The sequence below is a fragment of the Mus caroli genome, unplaced genomic scaffold (assembly GCF_978045245.1).
Source record: "Mus caroli unplaced genomic scaffold, Mus_caroli_1 scaffold_4, whole genome shotgun sequence".
NCBI lineage: Eukaryota > Metazoa > Chordata > Mammalia > Rodentia > Muridae > Mus > Mus caroli.
In genome coordinates, this window is record NW_028227259.1 from 92548075 (window position 1) to 92563669 (window position 15595).

The following is a 15595-nucleotide window of genomic DNA, read 5'->3' on the forward strand; positions in this document are numbered from 1 at the left end:
AGCCAGTTACAAAGCCATTGTGTGCACTGTTACTCTCTTTCCATCTCAACACCTGCCAACATCTCAGGGTTCTAATTAGCTGCCAATCAGAGGGAAAGGCTCAGAATAAGCAGCATTGTGCCTGGAATTACTATGTGGAAGTGTATGCAAATTGTGGAAGTGTATGCAAATTACTTGGGCAAAGGATGAGAAAGAATCTGTGCTTTAGAGAATAAAATGAATTAATCTAGGATTACTAAACACCGCTAAAAGTATTACTGACCACGTCATAATGCCAGGAAAGGTAATACCTGATCCAGAGACTGTGCGAACACTGGACACTGGTGAGATGGGAGGGCTCTGGCCTGGTTTGTTCTGTTCTGTTTGAATAGCAGGGAGCAGAAAGAATCAAAGCCTACAATAATCTAGCATGGCTAGGGTCCTAAGCCCATGGGATCAGGACGAATTCTACCCATGCCGCCCACCTTTTCCCATCTGTATCTATCTCCCACTGTGTTATCAAGTGCTCCAGATGGAGCTCCCTGTGCACTGTTAATTATTATTATTATTTTTAATCTTTTCACCCGCCATGTCTCTAAATCTTCTGGCACCACAACTGTCTTTGTTGGAAAGAGATGATAGGTTTGTGAAATGTGATGGTGGCACTTCTTTGTGAGCTCCCAGGAACGATGCGAATACTATTTAAGTTAAAAAAAAATAATAATTATGTCCTGACACTTTACAAAAGTAAATTTCTTTGCAATTAGTTGTAGTGTTGGAGACTGCTTTGAAATTCACTAGGGCTCTTCCTTTAAACAAGGAGAAAAGACTCAGGCTGTTTCCCTTGTTTTAGGATCCTTGTGGATAAAAAAGAACTATAGAAATGTAAGCTATTATTAATCCACCCCTTCTCCAGACACATGTCGACGGGGGGCTCTAAAATGTGTTTTCAGCCGACGGTGAGTCTCAGCTTAAAGGAAACTGCAAAATTATTTTTAAATTTCCCAAAGCCATCTATTCCTATGGCAATGGAAGCAGGCTTGAGTCGGCTTTCATACTTGCAGCTTCGGCTGGACAGATACCACTCCTTGGGCAGTACGTAATGCTTTTATATAGCCAGGGCAAGGGTAGCTTAGGTTCTTCCTGATGCAGAGGGGTAGAGAGACAATGCAGATGTCTTAAAGCATTAATAAGAACATCCTGACGTTATATAGTAACAGGTGAAAGCCAGCAAGTCCTTTCAGGGTTACTTTATCAGCTCTGCTGTGTTGGAATTTTCTTAGTGTTTCTTTTTTAGCTAACATTAACAGACCCTAAGTAATCTGCAAATCATAGCTTCTGCTGCTTTTTGTCCTCTGTAATAAGTATAACATGTGCATTTCTGGGTAGATTACTATGCATGCAAGACGGAGAAATGGTTCAGGTCACCACAGTGCGGATGGATAGGTGGGGAATGTAGCAGCCTGCTTTCCCTGAACATCAAAGGGAGAGTCATAACTATAGGTTTGTACTGAGTACCTGTTTACGTCCAAAGAATTGGTGAAATTCCACCCTTAGCGAGGTATGACTTGTAGAAATGTAGAATATTTCCCTACAATGTGGAGAGGAGTGATGTCATTAAGTTCTTTTTACTCCAAGCCCTGGAAGATATAAAAACCTTAGGATAGTAGTAAAGGAAACACCAGGACATCTTCTCTTGATCCTACGTGTGTCCTGTCTCCTAAATAGATTGGCCACATGTTTGTTTCTTGTCCTCTTCAACACATGGTGGTTCAAACGGTGATCACTCATTTGCTTATGATTATTTCAATTGGCTATCCCACAACACAGGACTGTGATTCGGTCTTGTGTGTGTGTCACTAATTTCTGAGATGGCTCAAGTCTCAGACCTTGGTACTCTGCTGGAACAGGCAGCCAAGACCACCTCAACTGGCAGAGTTTCTAAGTCCTTCTCCATGAGGCCTCTTAAGGTGACTCTTCTGGGTTTCTTCATAGGTGGGTGGTATAGAGAAGTCAGGTTTCTTATGTTATGGCCACTCTTTCCCAGAGTCCAGACACAGAAGCCACCAGGCTTTGTTTAGGCTTTGTCATAAAACTAGAATGGTGCCATTTTTGCCAGATTAAAGAGAGTTCAGGTTCAAGGCCCAGGAGAGGACCAGGAAGTGTGCAACACTGGGTGTGTATAGTTGGCTCCCCAGCTCTCATGGATGTCACTGACCTCATGCAGAAACCACATTGCTTAAACTTCCTCTTTCAAGAACTCCCAAGGACTAAACGTCTTGCCAGACTCTGTCCTCTTGGCAGCTACCAAATGCCCAGCCCTGTCTTGTTGGTACATTATTGATTCCCCCCCATGAAGTTTTCCGGAAACTGCCTCCCACACTCTCTAGCCTTCATTGTATTTTCAGTTCTCAAACAGAAACCTGAAGGCACCTAGGTGTGTGGACATTTGTCAAGGTGTTTGGAAGACTGGGGAGACTTTTCCAAACATGACTCATCTCTGAAAGTTGATTTCATATGAAAATAGAGGTCAAAGGGTTTTCATTTCTTAAAAAATATAGAAGCTTTTCTATATATAGGCTAATGTGAATATGTTTTTGAATAAAGTGTGGAATTCTACTGCAACTTGGTGTGGTGTTCTCTCATGCTTCTACAGACTGCTCCTTGTTACCAGAAACTTGCCTTTAGTATCGCTTTTCCTGCTATCCAGCCAGGTCTAGATGAGGCTTCATTATAACATGACCTTGACCATGCTATCTATTTATAATGTTTGCTGTTTTGACGAGTTTTCCCACCAAGAGGGACCACCATTTGGTGAGGGATGATGTCTTCATCCTCTTTGTGGGACCCAGAACTGTTCTAAGTGTTACAACCAAGCCCCTATTTTCTGGTGTGTCCCTCCCTCACAGATTGGTCCCAGCCTCTCCGTCTCATGACTATGAGAGAAGATGGGTTTGAATAGCAACCTAGAAGCTGTGCTTTCCCCTGATGTCCTTAGCATGGCCCAGGTGCTCTAGCATGACGGCCGGGAGTGTAAGCAATTTCTCAACTCTGTTTCTCAGCTTTATTTTGTGAGGTCTAAGGCTGCACCATCTCCAGAATTGATCCAGTCATGGTGAGCCCTAGTCCTGCTTTCCAAATGGGAATAACTGTGTCTAGATAGCATGTTGGTAACGTTGGGCAGTTACCTACTTGGCAATGCGTGTCACTAGGTCTTATCTCCTCTGTGTGCACGCACACTTTTATGCACACACATAAAAGGGCTTTCAAAGGCAAGATGATGAAGCACCTTCCTGAGGGGAAGACATGAGTCAGGAGAGTGTGGTAGGGACTCCCTGGGGGATCACAGTGGCTGGTGAGTCCTCGGCTGAGTTCCAGGAAGCCCTAAATCAAGACAGAAAACGAAGATTGTTCTTTAATGCTTCTAGAATTATCTTGGACTGACTAAGTTCATGGTGTTTCTGTATTCCCTACTTATGGATTCTTTAATTGACAAAATGTTACATGATTACTAAATGCAACATGATATTTTTGAAATATGCTGATCAAATGCTTATAATATCTGAAAAACATGTATTAATGTACAGGCTGTGGAATGGCTAAATAAGTTAACTAACATAAATAACACATCACTTGACACAGGAACATTTTAAATCCTTCTCTTAGCAATTTCCAAGAGTGCATACTTCTCTATTAACTACAGTCACCATGCAGCACAATATAGCTCCTGTACTTACTCCTTCGATTTAACTGAATTGCCCTTTGACCAATCACCCCTGACTCTCCCATCTACCCCTGCCTCAGCTCTAGCCCTCTCTACCTCCTGTTCTCTGATTCTACAGGTATATGATTCCTAGTGTGATAAAAGTATCTCGTGCTATATTAATCCAGTCTCATTTAAACAGAAACCCACAAGCTAAAACAGTATGTATGTACTGTGTGTTGTTGAGGTACTGAAGCTCAGGTAGTCTCCTCAAAGAACATGGTATTTTTGACATAATGGAGACTATCAGCACTTTTGATGTCATTTTAGGTAAACGTTTTCAACTTTTTCCAATGGTTCATAGTGCTGCAGAGTCAGACTTGAGGAAACTGTAAGATCCTGAACTTTTCTTTATGGTCTTGTCCCTGTGGACATGCAGCCTTAAGGTGTGGTCCAGCGAGCCTTTTGTGAGCACAAGTTCTGATACTGGTTGCAAACCCTGTTTCAATGCTTCAGTGTTGGCCTCCTCACAGATTCTCTAATTGAAATTTCTGTTCTTGAGAACCCAATGCTCAGCATGTCTTTGATGACCCAGAGACCAACAAGTGATTACAAGTCCATTGTGGCAGGAGAAGAAACCTAGTGTATAGGTGACTGCTTTGGCCATGAATCCTCTATAGGAATGTGTGCTTTCAGTTCCTCTGAGAGACAGCCAGAAGTTCACTGGCCACTCAGAACAGACAAAAGCAGAACTCATTATTCAGAACAAAGAAGTAGGGAAAACTAAAGGAGCCATAGGTAAGGAGGCACAGCAACATAGGTGAAGACTCCCATTTCTTGTAAAATTAAAGGTGAAGGACTTATTTTTTTGAGAAGTTTCATTTGCAAAAACAATCTTAGGAACCCAGTCCTAATTCTTTAGCCGAAGACGGTGGCTCCAGACCCAAAGACATGTTCTTTGTTGGTAAAGGGGACATACTAAACAAATCTTGTTAGTCTTTCAGTAGGAACGCTGCACCGATATACATGCCAAATCCTATTTATTTATTTATTTATTTATTCATTCATTCATTCATTCATTCATTCATTCATTCAACAGCAGCATAGCAGGACTCCAAATGATAGGCCTCATGCATTATTGGTATGCCCTTGGAATGACAAACCGAGTAATTAAGTTGACTAATGGGGACTATTGTTTATTAATCACTCTGAATAGAACGAAGTCAGAGAGGTCAGTATGTGAACTCGTTGTGGAGGCCCAGTTATCACTCTCATTAAAATATTAACATTGTTCATTCTCTGGCTACTTTGCCAATCAATTCTTTTTCATATCCATTGGGGTTTTCAGGCTAAGTCCTTTCCCAAGTCTTGTGCTGACAAACAAGATAAGTCACAGGTGGCAATCACATCAAATGATGGTCACGGCTAGAATCAAGTTTCTTGTAACTCTTTAAGTGGGGTCTACAGGAAAGAACACTCCTTAGTGGGACAAGAAGGGAGTGACCAAGGTCGTAGCAAAGCCTTTCCATCTGTCCTGCCAGAGAAATGACTGCACTATTAAGTCTCACTCCGTTCATATTATCTCCGTGGGGCTTGTACAGTCAGTGAGCAAAGTTCTCTTCAACAGCTAATCTCAAGGTCCACAGATTATACAAACACCTTTGCTTTTCTGGGCCAATTCCATCCTTCTACCTTTGTCACGGTGCTTCATACGTCTCCGTCTCTGCCAATAGAACTAGATTTTCTATTTGGCAGCAGAACAGACTGGTGGATTTGCTGAAGGCCAGAGGAAGGGTACAGACAAAGGATCAATGGGTGATCGGTTTCTATTTAACTATAATGGACTATCAATGGTGAGCACTATGTCATCCAGCTGTGTGTGCATTTATTTTCTTCTTTTTTCTTTTTTTAAATGTATTTATTTTATGTATATGAGTACACTGTCACTGTCCAGAAGAGGGCTTTGGATCTCATTACAGATGGTTGTGAGCCACCACGAGGTGCTGGGAATTGAACTCAGGGCCTCTGGAAGAGCAGTCAGTGCTCTTAACCATCGAGCTATCTTTACTGCCCATGTATGTGCATTTCTAACTCTTATTGAAAATGAAAACAAATTCACTAAACAGTCTCAATTACTCATTACCATATCTGGCCCTCAGCAGCTACTACCAATGGTGGTTCTCAACCTGTTGGCCGCGACCCCCCTCAGGGGCTTGAACGATACAGGTTACATGTCAGATAGCCTGCATATCGGATATTTATATTATTCTTAAGAGTAGCAAAGCTGCAGTCATGAAGTAGAAATGGAAGTAATGTTATGCTCAGGAATCACAACAGGAGAAACTGTACCAAAGGGTCTCGGCATCTGGAAGGTTGAGAGCCGGTGTGAACGGTACCTGCGATGCCGCACTGTTGGAACCGTAGCCCACTGCTGGAGCCTGAGGTTTGATGCCATTCATTTTCACAGTAGAACCCTGGAAGGAGTCTAGCAGACCAGCTTACAAAGTGTGTGCCCAGGTTGGAGAGGCTTTTCCAGCTGATATGGGGAGCCATGTTTATATACCAGTCAACTCCGGCCTCCCAGCCCTTCTCACATTCCGTTTCTCTATCTCTGTAATTGAAGGCATTTTTTTTTTTTCAGTTTTAGTTCATGCCAACCATGCACATAACTCCTTTTTTTTAAAGAGAATTTTTTCTAGCGAAAATATTTTAAAATATTTTATTTGAACACATTATTGTATCTAATAAGAGTAAATGCTATTTGATTAAATTAAATAAAATCTCTGCTAAATGGGTTGGGGCAAAGCTGGATTTGATCTATAGCACTGTCCAGAAATTTGTGGCCAGTGATGATGAGATTTGTATCTTCAATTTAAAAAAAAAAAGATTTATTTATTTATTTTATGTATATGAGTACACCATTGCTCGCTCTTTAGACACACCAGAAGAGGGCATTGGATCCCATTACAGATGGTTGTGAGCCACCATGTAGTTGCTGGGAACTGAACTCAGGACCTCTGGAAGAGCAGTTGGTGCTCTTAACCCATGAGCCATCTCTCCAGCCGTGTAGCGTCGATTTTTACTTCTTTGTGATTGCAAAGTAACTGTCTTAGCTATGTAACTGTTCGCTGTTTTCTATTAGGTTTTTTAGTAAGCATCATAAACACAGCATTTTGATATTTTTCCCCTCCAAAGCTGACTCTTCCCCTCTGCTCCAGACTTCCCGTTTCGGTACACCATCTTCCCTTTACTGATGGCTCTGAGTCTAGAGCTTACTCTCGGGTCCTTTCTTCCTCAGAGCATGACAACCTTACTTTCAAAAACATGGAGCAAGCACAGCCAATTTTCATCACTTGAGCTGTTATCTTTGTAGTTCAGGATACTGCTAAGCATCTCTGCTGTGGGTTCTAGGTCTCAGCTTCCATCCTTGCCCCCCTTCACAATGACCCTAGAGCTAAAAGGATCACCGACTTCCTTGCCCCATCCTCCTGAATGATTTCCTATTGTGCCTATGACCACATGTACAGGTCCTACATATAATGCAGGGACATTATTCTCCTTTGGGTTTATTTTCAACTTGTTCATGTTTCCTGGCTATGCTGCCTTAACCTTTTCACCCGACAGTGTGCTTTGGCTTGTTGATCCAAAACCATCTTCCCCTCTTCAAACCTTCCCCTGGCTTGATCTTCCTCACTTGACAAGTCACTATCCTTCAGAGACATCTTCCTGGGCATGGAGACACATGCCTCTAATCCCAGCATTCCCAGGCCAAACCAGGTGAATGTACTGTGGACTCACCTAGAGCGAATTAGAACACCAAGGATCAATACATCTTTCAAATTAAGGTTCAATGTTTGGAGAAAAACAGGAGAGGGAATGTCTTAGGGTTTCCATTGCTGTAAAGAGACGCCATGATTATGGCAACTCTTATAAAGGACAATGTATAATTGGTGTTGGTTTACTGATTCTGAGGTTCATGGCGGGAACCTTGTCATAGCAGGAAGCATGACAGCGTCCAGGCCAGCATGGTGCTGTGGGAGCTGAGAGTTCTCCATCTTGTTCCAGAGGCAAACAGGAGAAGACTGACTCCGGGCAGCTAGGAGGAGGGTCTCCAAGCCCACTCCCACACAGTGACATACTTCCTCCAACAAGGCCACACCTCTTTTTTTTAACTTTAAGATTTATTTTTGTAACTTTTGAAACAGAGAAAGCAACACACTCTTGGGGGGAAGGTGAGGGTAAAGGAACAGGCCCTGGGTAGTGATCGCAGCACCTGGAGTTTGAGAGGCCTGCCTAGGAGAGCCACATGCACTGCCACACAGCACAGGGGACAGCTACTGTCTGAGGCTCTGCAGACCAGTGCCCACACCACTCAACACTGCTATAGATCCAAGTCATAAAAGTCCTCCAGCTCATCGTGAAACAAGTCCCACTCATCCTCAGAGTCTGTCACCTCGTCGTCCCCACCTGCAGCCAAAAGCATAAGCAACATCTCACCCAGCTCAAAGGTGACAACCTGCTCTTCCTCATTGTCAAAGGGGTTGTTCTCTCTCTCCTCAATGAGCTCCCAGAAGTGGCTCCTTTGTTGGGCCCGGTATCTGCTTAATGTTCCCACTTTCTGTCTCTGTGGCTCCTCTCTATGGCCATCAGGGTACACATGCTTGTAAAAACAGTTCCCTTCAAATGGGCAGCTCCCACGTCCTTCATCAAAATACTTGCACGCCTTGTTGCTCATGGCCTCCTTGTATTTCTGAATGAGTTTCTGCTTCTCTTCTTTCTCCTCCACCCAGTACTCACTTGGAATGAAAAAGTTAGATGTGATTCGGCATTTGGGGCAGGACTTTATGATCTTGCTCTCAAATTGTTTAGCACTTCTCCACTTGAGAATACACTTGAGACAGTAGGTGTGGTTGCAGTTGGAGAGGATCCCAAAGTGACACTTGCTGGGGTTGGCTTTCTCATAGACCACCTCCATGCAGATCCCACACACCATGTCCTTGCTGCGCTGAACATCAAAAGAGAGCTCCATGTCCTCATGGGCCTCAATGCAAGATTTTATGTGCTGTGACCTCTGGGCAGCATCCACTGGGTGTAGGACCTGCAGGCCATACATGTCACACGAGTCTCCGTGGAGATACACACAATTTTCCTCATAGGGGCAAAGCTGCTTCTTTGTCTCCATCATAGTTGGCTTCTTCTCTGACTCTTCCTTGGTCACTGAACCCTGCGCGGGGGTGGGGTGGGGGGGTACTTCAATGCAGGAAGGGGCAGTATGGCCACAGTAGGGCTGCCCAGGGACAAACTCAATGGCATTCACTCAGTCCTCTGAACCTGCTCCTCCAGTTGGAAAGTTTGGGTTTTGTGACTCAGCTTCGCCTGAATTCATTTCAGCAAGTGATCCAACACCAGAAGAGAGACTTGAGGAAGCAGCGAGGGATGGTTTTGCACTCAGATCTGTAACAGTCACTTCTTCCTGTTTCAGTGGCTTGCTGTGTTCCTATCTGCAGCAGTCTCCATAAACACAGTACCCTCTTTGAAAAAACTTGCACACTACACCGTATGGACTGTCAGAGAGGTCATGAGAGTATCGACAGTTATCGCCTTCCTTACAAACCCCATGCATAAAATATCTGTAGGTGATCTGTTTTGTCCAGCCGCCGCCGCTGCTGCCATCGCTGCCGCCGCCCCCTCCTCCCGCCCCCCCCCCCCCCCGGGGACGGGGCAGCAACTGTGGGAATAGAGGTGAGGGAGGCCACTGCAACTGCATCCGCTGCAGCTCTTGCTCCTGATGTTGTCAAGGCCACACCTCTTAATAGTGCCCTCATTTCCTCGGCACTACAGGGAATGAGGATGAACATAAACTTGGCTGCTTTTTTACATTTTTCTCTTTTAATAAGAAAGCCTATACTAGGAAAACACTTACTGATGGTGTCTTTTGTCTTGCATGGAAGATGTGAAGACAAAATTTCACAATAGATGTTACTCTGTGCTCCTAGGTACAGAAGAGAAGGAGCTGATCAGGAATCTGCTGAGGTGACCCTGTTGGGACTTTGTGGGGGCATTTCTAAGTACCTATGACATTCAGACTCAAAGTGGTTGGCTCCTCTGCTTCCTGTTTTAGGGGACACTAGAACCCCAGTAGAGCGGTCAGAATTAGATACCCACCGGCCCCCCAGGAATAGCAGGGACTAGATCCTGTTACAGGTGTTTCATCAGCCTGCCCCTTTGTGGCAATGTTTCATGGCTCTTTGGAGACAATGCCAAGACACTGGATATAGGGAGGACAAACTCAGCTTTCTCTAGTTATCTTAAAAAGGAAACCTTTATTTATCTTGTGAGATTTACCTGGAGGAAAGGGAATTGAGTGGGTTGTTGTCAGTGAGAAGCCTTTTTCTCCTTTCAGTTTTCTCCTTTGTAGGACATTCATTTCTTTCCCCTTGTGCCTCCTCTTTGTCTTTGCCTCTGTGGTCTTCTGATTCTCCTCACTTCTGCCTGTCATTTTCCTAACTCTTCCCAGAAGGAGCAGGCATTCAGAGAGGTGAACTCAGAGGTCACCTGTGGGAAGCCACACCACACACCACAGGGATGCCTCTCTCTCCTCCCTCCTGGCCTTCTCCCCAGGAGGGCCTGAGATTTTCTGTGGGAGCATCATGATGAAACGGACTCAGAGAAGGAGGAAATAGGAAACCAATGGGGCTTGACTTCATCACACCAGGAGTTCAGTTGTCAGAAAACCAAGCACATTTATCACATCACGAAACATTTCAGCTTATAGAACCAAATCAGGTTGGATCTAAGAGGGTTTCAGAGTTTTCCAAGGGGACTTCAGGAGTCCTTGCAACCCCTTATCCATCTGTAGCCACAAAAGTGGGTGGGGGATGCCGTTTCCTGAATCTCTAGCGCTGCGTTCTTTTTGGCTGAACTCTGTGTGCCCAGTAGTTTGGCCTGGCCAGCGTGTCCGAGGGAAGGTGGAGTGCTTCCATAGCCGTGACTCTAGAGGGAAGCAGCTGATCTCAAGAAAACCCCAAGTCAGACAACAAGAGACTCAGTTCTTTCTCTCTAGCCAGGCCTAGTAATTCAGGCAGGATGCCTGGGTCAGAGCTTTCCTTTCGATGCTGTGAAGGAGGGGCTCATGGAATCATAGAGTCTTGGAACCGGAGAAGACTTTAGCAGTCATCAGTCCTATCCATTATTCTCTATTTCTTTTTTCTTTCTTTTATTAGATATTTTCTTTATATACATTTATATACATTTCTTTATATACATTTCAAATTTCAAATGCTATCCCGGAAAGTTCTTTATACCCTGCCCCCGCTGCTCCCCTACCCACCCACTCCTGCTTCTTGGCCCTGGCATTCCCCTGTACTGGGGCATATAAAGTTTGCAATACCAAGGGGCCTTTCTTCCAAGTGTTGGCCAACTAGGCCATCTTTTGCTACATATGCAGCTAGAGACACATATGGGGGTACTGGTTAGTTCGTATTATTGTTCCACCTATAGGGTTGCAGACCTCTTTAGCTCCTTGGGTACTTTCTCTAGCTTCTCCTTTGGGGGCCCTGTGTTCCATCTTATAAATGACTGTGAGCATCCACTTCTGTATTTGCCAGGCACTGGCATAGCCTCATACAAGACAACTATATCAGGGTTCCTTCATCAAAATCTTGCTGGCATATGCAGTAGTATTTGGGTTTAGTGGCTGATTATGGGATGGATCCCCGAGTGGAGTAGTCTCTGGATCGTCCATCCTTTTGTCTTAGTTCCAAACCTTGTCTCTGTAACTCCTTTCATGGGTATTTTGTTCCTTATTCTAAGGAGGAATGTAGTATCCACCCATTGGTCTTCCCTCTTCTTGATTTTCTTGTGTTTTGCAAATTGTATCTTGGGTGTTCTATGTTTCTGGGCTAATATCCACTTATCAGTGAGACATCTAATGATTTCTTTTGTGATTGGGTTACCTCACTAAGGCTGATATCCTCCAGATACATCCATTTGTCCAAGAATTTCATAAATTCATTGCTTTTAATAGCTGAGTAGTACTCCATTGTGTAAATGTACCACACTTTCTGTATCCATTCTTCTGTTGAGGGACATCTGGGTTCTTTCCAGCTTCTGTATTCTCTATTTCTATTCATCTACTCTCCACCTGAGTAGGGAACTTCCAAGGCCCTGCATTGATACACTGAGGTTTACAATTTCAGGACAAGCCCTGATAATAGGAACAGTCTTCTTCCTATGGAACCAACAAGTCTCTTCTTGAAGGTTTTCTCCCTGGCTTCTTGGGGCTCTTTGAGGACTCTGGAAAACAAGTCTCACATCAGTCTAAAAGAACCACGTCTTAAAACCTACTGCAGGACTTGATTTCCTCAAGTCCTCAGGGTGAAAGGACTCATGCATACTCTTAAGGTTGATGTAAGGGAAAGGACTGAAGCAAGGTGCACCACAAAAGCAATGGCTGACATCAGAAGGCATGGCTTCTTCTCTCTAATGCTCTCACTTTTGGTCCTTCAGTAGCTGGCACGGAGACACTGTCATCTGTTTAAAACTGAGAGGCAAACATAGATGCTACTGTTGGGGAGGACAATAAAAAGAGATGCTCCACAGTTTTGCAAAGTTCCCAAATGATAAAGCTTTTTTTTTTTTTTCAGCTCCTTTCTGATATGGCTTTGGACCATTTGGTTCAAAAAGGTCACAGGAATAGGACAGCTCTTTTGAAATATGTCAAAGATACCTGGTGTGAGGGAATTGAAGACCTTCAGCTCCCGGGTTTAACTAGAGTTCTCCAAATGGCAGCGATGGGAACCTGTTAGTATGGAAAGCCTTGCTTCTCCATTTCTCCTCCTTTGTGTACTCCCCAAACATTTGTTTATCCTCAGTCACAAGTCAGGGACTGCTTTCTGTATAGGTGGGGCAGGAAAGGGCCAATGCTCCCGTTTTACCCTTCTGAAGCTTAACGTGGAGTTTGTGTGATCAATTCTGCTGACAGCTTTGGATGAAATTTGCTGTTTGCTAATGGCTTTTTCTCTTCCTCGCACTGTGGAGATGCAGCCAGGGCCAACATTTTCCTGGCCTACTTTCAATAATGGCATTATATTTTTGATTCATCAAATAGAAACCCTCAATCCAATTAGCCATCTGGCTTAACTGTTCATCGATTAAGTGTGAATTCCCATCTTAATAGGTGTACATATTTATAAATACCTCATCTAACGTGTATGCTCAAAGACCATTTTAATGATTCCACACACTCTGAGTTTTATGGTTGTAAAAGAAAACACATTGTTTATCCTGTGCTATATTATGGAAATAAAAGTTGAACCCTGAAAATCCATGGAGTGTACAAGTGACGAATTACATAGTGATGTTGCCCAGGGAAACGCAGTCTCTAGGAACAGAAACCAAGCTGGAGTTCGGGCAGTGGGGAGGTAGCAGCTAGATCCATATAGTTACATGCAACTGGGGAGCCAGGCGCCTTTCCTGGTAAATGGAGGTGATTTGCAAGCCTCTTTCCTTCGGGAGCCAAGGTTTACAGGCAATGTTCTGTAGATATGTGACGACTTCATATGCAGGTAGCGAACAGATCTCAAACACAAAGAGCTTGTTTCAATAGTCAGTAGAAGGCAAAGGAAAGCTCAGTCAGGACATGTGTTATCTGAACGGAAGGGTAAAGTCAATTTTCAAATTGTTATGAAGGTCCTGTCGTTCAGCACCACAAGCAGAAAAGATGATTAAAAAAAAATCAAATCCTTCGTCTTATCCCATCATCAGCATCCAACAAATGAATTTTCAATGTGCATAGAGATCACCACAGGAGATGTGTAAGGGAGAATGCCTTGGGATTGAGATCTGAAGTCATCTTCAAGGTGTGTTTTAGGTTTCTTTTGCGACTCGGTAAGTATAGGGATAGCTCCATGAGTTTTCTAGGATCCATGCAGGTTTACATGCATGGGCTAAAAGATTGCTGCTCTACCTTGTTTAAACCAGATCTAAGGGTGCTAAAACAAAGGGTGTTTAAAAACTAGAGCAAAGATTCAAATAGAAATACTCAATCACTTTTAACACATGCCTAGCATTTTCTCGTCTTTATCTCATACATGCATTCATAAGAAAAATGTTTTTCTCACTGTGACAACAAATCAGCTATACTAAAAGCAGCCTTCTAATCGTACTCTCTAAGGTACTGGTCAGCAGTGGCAAGACTGCGGAATTTCTCTTGTCCAGACATCCTGCCAACTCTTGGTAATCCCAACACACACACACACACACACACACACACACACACACACACACACACACAGAGACAGACAGAATAACACTGTGTTTTTTTCTATTACTTCTTTGTTTAACGTTCCCTTTATGGAATTATTCATTAGTGATGTGTTGTTTAATAAGAATTCTTATGCTCCTAGTCGGCCATCACTGGAAAGAGAGGCCCATTGGACTTGCAAACTTTATATGCCCCAATACAGGGGAATGCCAGGGCCAAAAGAATGGCAATGGGTGGGTAGGGAAGTGGGGGGGGGGGTATGGGGGACTTTTGGGATAGCATTGGAAATGTAATTGAGGAAAATACGTAATAAAAAATATTAAAAATTAAAAAAAGAATTCTTATGCTCCAAATTGCATTTTCAAGAACAATTAATTTTAACATATATATATATATTTATAATATTTCTATCCACATAAGAATCCCTTATGTGACTATATTACAATTTATTTACCCATTTTACTCATGATGGGCATTTGGGCTCTTTCTTTTATAGCTTTTGTTACTGTGACCAAATATCTTGTGGATAAGCATGTCTTTCTTGATGCATGCATACCAAATATCTCCAGATGTTCAGTCTAGAGTATACTTGTTTCCCAATTTATTTGAGCATTCTTCTGTGTCCAGTTCACATTTGTTTTCTTCTTTCTGTTTGCTTTCTTTCTTTCTTTCTTTCTTTCTTTCTTTCTTTCTTTCTTTCTTTCTTTCTTTCTTTCTTTCTTTCTTTCTGACTTAAGATGGTACTATGTAGCCCAGGTTATCCTGGAACTCACTATGTAGCCGAGAAAGGCCTTGAATTTGCCATCTTCCTATATCAGCCTCCTAGCTCCTACCTCACTGCACCTCTCTTCTGTAATCTGTTTATTCATCTGTTAAGCGAAGAGGCCGATTGTTTTGTCCTCAGAGCAGGGTTGTTTTAAAAGAAAAGGGCAGGCTTCCTAGATGTATTAGGGAGTGGAGAAGACTGATTTGGTTTGAAGCTCCAGGTCTTCTACAAGATGTGAGTTCATGGGCGAGTGACTCAGTGCAATGGAGAATGGTTGATAAGAACATCCAATGAGAGAACACGTGCATGGCTTTCAACCCTTGGCATGGAAGGTAATAGGAAGTCAATATGCCTTGTCTCCTTCTCTCCATGTTAGAGACAACGTGTTCTATCATCTGTACCACACCTTATGGAAAGAAAGTCAGAGCCGCATCCAGGCCAATGACCAGTAGATAGTAAAGAGAAGGACACATTTTATTCACTTCCGGTGCCTCAGACTTAGTTCATGTCCTTGTCGGGCCACTAGTAGGCTGGCAGCAAGCAATCAGGGTGTTCAGGTTCCGTGGAACACTGACAGACACTGGTTTGTTCCAGCACACATGAAAGAGTGATGAGGCAGGTGCATAAAGGAAACATAGGCATATACTGTCAGGCACGTGTGCAGACTCACCACAGTCCTTCCAGATGTGGATTGAACTAGAGTATGACTGACACGTGCCTTTCAGGAAAGAGGTACTCTAACAGGTCTATGTTAGTCTCTAGTCATGGGTGGGAAAGAGCCAAAGTGAAGGGCACTTTCAAGAGTTAGCACCAATGTCCTTTCCTCCATGATCTTGATAATGACCTTTCTGTTGCTCTGAAAATGAACTCAATGCTTTTGGTT

General features: G+C 43.4%; 1 protein-coding gene and 1 pseudogene across 1 annotated transcript in view; one reads left to right on the forward strand and one right to left on the reverse strand.

Moving 5' to 3' along the window:
• Slc4a4 (solute carrier family 4 member 4) overlaps positions 1-15595 on the forward strand; it is a 416646-nt gene that overhangs the window by 20422 nt on the left and 380629 nt on the right. The window lies entirely within an intron of this gene.
• LOC110295254 (E3 ubiquitin-protein ligase makorin-1 pseudogene) lies at positions 7920-9356 on the reverse strand (annotated as a pseudogene).